The sequence below is a fragment of the Budorcas taxicolor genome, chromosome Y (genome assembly GCF_023091745.1).
Source record: "Budorcas taxicolor isolate Tak-1 chromosome Y, Takin1.1, whole genome shotgun sequence".
Taxonomy (NCBI): domain Eukaryota; kingdom Metazoa; phylum Chordata; class Mammalia; order Artiodactyla; family Bovidae; genus Budorcas; species Budorcas taxicolor.
Window position 1 is genome coordinate 11242139 of NC_068936.1, and position 4345 is coordinate 11246483.

At 41.9% G+C, this 4345-nt stretch overlaps 1 pseudogene; it reads right to left on the reverse strand.

Annotated features, from left to right (window-relative positions):
- Nucleotides 1-3350: 3350 nt before the first annotated feature.
- Nucleotides 3351-4110, reverse strand: LOC128071009 (etoposide-induced protein 2.4 homolog; annotated as a pseudogene).
- Nucleotides 4111-4345: the final 235 nt, after the last annotated feature.

Sequence of the window (4345 nt, forward strand, 5' to 3'; positions counted from 1 at the left end):
GCTGCTGTTGCTGCTGCTAAGTCGCTTCAGTCGTGTCCGACTCTGTGCGACCCCATAGATGGCAGCCCATTGGGCTCTGCCATCGCTGGGATTCTCCAGGCAAGAACATTGGAGTGGGTTGCCATTTCCTTCTCCAATGCATGAAAGTGAAAAGTGAAAGGGAAGTCGCTCAGTCGTGTCGGACTCCCAGCGACCCCATGGACTGCAGCCCACCAGGCTTCTCCGTCCATGGGAGTTTCCAGGCAAGAGTACTGGAGTGGGATGCCATTGCCTTCTCGATAAAGTTGCTAGTGAAACATAAGTATTTATTAGTATCTTCTTTTTTTTTTTTTTTTTTGGCTGGTTGGTGTGTAGCGTTTATTACTTTTAGGGATTATTGCCTGTTTCTAATTCATTAGCATTCATCAAAGGCTATATCTGTAAACAGCATTGTCAGACAACTTTCGTTATCTGAGTTTTATGAAAGCATCAATAATATGAAAATAGCATTTATTTATATATTTAGATTTACCATCGAGATAGCGGCTTTGCAGCAAAATTTTCAGACAATCCCTAGAATTCATTATCAAGTATGTTTGTAGTTTCTACTTCATCTTGAATAATTATTGGTAAGCACCTTCTTTTAAATGACTTGCCATTTCATTTTCCAAATTACTATTATAATAGTGTACTAAAGATTTCTTACAATTATTTTTTTCATTTATTTCTATTATTAATGTACAGTATAATTGTTTGTGCTTTATCATGTGTTCCCAATTCCTTTTTATGCATATTGTTAATGAATATACGATGGTGATTTACTTTATGCAAAATATCCAAAAAATATAATTTTGGAAAAAGTTTCATGCTTTTGACTTATTTAAAAAAGGGGGGGGGGTGCTTCCCTCACAGCTCAGTTGGTAAGAATCAGCCTGCAATACAGGACACTCCAGTTCGATTCCTGGGTGGGAAAGATCCACTGCAGAAGGGATATGCTACCCACTCCAGTATTCTTGGGCTTTGCTTGTGGCTCAGCTTGTAATGAATCTGCCTGCAATGTGGGAGACCTGGGTCTGATCCCAGATTTTTTGCTGTTTAGTTGCTCAGTCATGTCTGAGTCTGCGACCCCATGGTCTCCAGCACGCCAGGCTTTTCTGTCCATCACCAACTCCTGGAGTTTACTTAGTCTCATGTCCACTGAAACGGTGATACCATCCAACCATCTCATTCTCTGTCATCCCCTTCTTCTCCTGCCTTCAATCATTCCCAGCATTAGGGTCTTTTTCAGTGAGTCAGCTCCTCGCATCAGGTGGCCAAAGTATTGGAGTTTCAGCTTCAACATCAGTCCTTCCAATGAATATTCAGGACTGACTTCCTTCAGGATGGACTGGTTGGATCTCCTTGCAGTCCAAGGGACTCTCAAGAGTATTCTCCAACACCACAGTTCAAAAGCATCAAAATCTTCAGGGCTCAGCTTTCTTTGTAGTTCAAGCCTCACATCCATACATGAGCACTGAAAAAACAAAAACAAAAACATAACTTGACTAGACAGACCTTTAATGTCTCTGGTTTTTAATATTCTGTCTAGGTTGGCCATAACTTTTCTTCCAAGATGCAAGTGCCTTTTAACTTCATGGTTGCAGTCACCATCTGCATTTGTTTTGGAGCTCCCCAAAATAAAGTCTGTTGCTGTTTCCACTGTTTCCTCATCTATTTGCCATGAAATGATGGGACCAGATGCCATGATCTTAGTTTTCTAATTATTGAGTTTTAAGCCAACTTTTTCACTCTCCTCTTTCACTTTCATCAAGAAGCTCTTTAGTTCATTTTCACTTTCTTCCATAAGGATGGTGTCATCTCTTTACCTGTGGTGGTTGGTATTTCTCCCTGCTAATCTCCTTGATTCCAGCTTGTGCTTCATCCAGTCCAGAGTTTCTCATGATGTATTCTGCATATAATTTAAATAAGCATGGGGACAATATACAGCCTTGATGTGCTCCTTTCTCTGTTTGGAACCAGTCTGTTGTCCCATGTCCAGTTCTAAGTGCTGCTTCCTGACCTGCATACAGATTTCTCCAGAGGCAGGTCCGGTGGTCTGGCATTCCCATCTCTTTTAGAATTTTCCAGAGTTTGTTGTCATCCACACTGTTCAAGGCTTTGGCATAGTCAATAAAGCAAAAATAGGTGTTTTTCTGGAACTCGCTTGCTTTTTCTATGATCCAACAGATTTTGGCAATTAGACCTGTGGTTGGTTCTACTGCCTTTTCTAAATCCAGCTTGAACATCTGTAAATTCATGGTTCATGTACTATTGAAGCCTGGCTTGGAGAATTTTGAGCATTACTTTACTAGTGGGCCTTTCTTTGGATTGGAATGAAAACTGACCTTTTTCAATCCTGTGGCCAATGCTGAGTTTTCAAAATTTGTTGGCAATATGTATGCTTATGTATGTGATTCACAGGAAAACAGCAATAACAAAATAAAACAGCTAGCATCACAAATATCTATTCATCCAAGAGTGGTGAAATGTAGGAAGAGGAAGGGGAAGTGGGAGTGGGGAATGACACAGGGAGAAAGAGGATTCAGATCAGTGCTGGTCTGGGGCTGGCAAATACTAGAAAAGGGTTGAGAAAAATCAGTGGTCCTTTCAGACTCTCAAGTGTTTAAAGTCCATGGTGGTGTCAGGAAGATTCTGCCTTACATGCACCTAACATAAAAATCTGGATTCCTCAGATTCTTCAGAGATAAGGGAAACATGGGCAGAGCCCTCAAAGGGTATGCTCCACTTTCTTTGGGGGCAGCGGGTCGAGGGGTAAGTGGTGAACGAGGAAAAGAGTTCCCATGAAGTCTTTCTGTTCCCATCCACCCCCTCCAGATGGCAGATAACTTAGTGGCTGGCAGCAGTTTCAGTCTGGCGTTAGATGGGTGTGGTGAGGGAACTTCTTTGCAGAAATAAAGCTACTCAGGAGAGCCCACAGGTAGAGCATCTAATGGAAAACTCTGCTGTTTAAGAAAACCACCAAGAAGAAGACATTCAATTGAAAAGATGTGCTTTGCCAGGTGTCTTTGTTTTACTGGCACTGATAATGAATAAAGGAAAAAGGATAGAGAAGAGGCAGCCACAATGCAGGAGAGCGCATTGCCATCTTACATTGGAAACCCAGGGGTAAACCAAATCCAAAGTAGTAAGGCCAGTTTCTTTCTATGCTGATATCGCTGGTGCATTCCAATTCCTTTACTGAACCAACAATTTTCAAAGCAATATAATGGGTACAGAAGTGAACAGAGAAGAGATGTATGCAGGAGACTAAGCAACTGGCCAAAATGAAGGGTAAAAAGGCTGACAAACATATCCTGGAGGAGGAAGAGCGATTACAGTGAAAGGCTAAAGAGCACATCAGCAGTAATTCTGCTGTTAGAGAATGGGTGAGGTTCCCTCCTTGACACCTCAAATGCCAGGTCAGCTAAATCCTGGAACCAAATTATGTTGACAAGATTGCTAAGAATGAAGAGGGGGAGCACAGAGAGCGATCAGATAATTGCCCTGAAGAAGAACTTCAGCCATGACCAAAAATCTCCATGTAGAGATGGATTACCAATAATATGGGCCACTACTGACTGAAACACAGGATTAAAAAGTTCATAAAACAAGAGGAGACTGAATCAGAAAACTCCATCATCACAAGTGCAGCAGTGAAAAGTTCTCCCAACAACATGTGGCTCACTTTCCTGCTTCCTCTCTGTGCTCTGGTCTTCTCTCTGAGCCAGGTTACTGCCTGCCCCTTTTTGATGCTGCTCCTCCCTCTTTTGTTGAATTCAAGCATCCAACTTTGAGACAGTACAAATTCCCCAGACAGAGTCTGATTCCCCTTGCAAGGTCCTGCCGAAAGGTTTTGACATTCAGCCATCGCTTCACTATCCAAACTATCAACTACACAAAGCAGAGAAAGAGGCGTTTCCCAATATTTCATCATGAAGGACTCAGTAGCTTCTCTATCTTGGCTCTGGCTCCAGCTGCAACCCTTACCCACCACTGGCCTCCGGCCCCTTTGAGCTGCTCCACTCCTGGCCGCCAGTTCCTACCCAGGCATTCCCAGGGCAGGGGACACTGTGTCTGCACTGCAGTGTACATCTTTGTATCACAATAAATGGCTGATTTATTCTGATAAGTATACAGAAAGTGACAAATAACAATCATGTGTATTAATCATTTTTTAAATCATTGGAGCATGTTCTTATGCCTTTTATGGCAGCTATCATAATGCTTTATTTCCAGGAATGCTTTTCCAATGTGTACTCTCATTGGTTAATGTCATAATTCTTTATTTGAACTAATTATCATCTGATTATTAGTTGACTGTAATTGC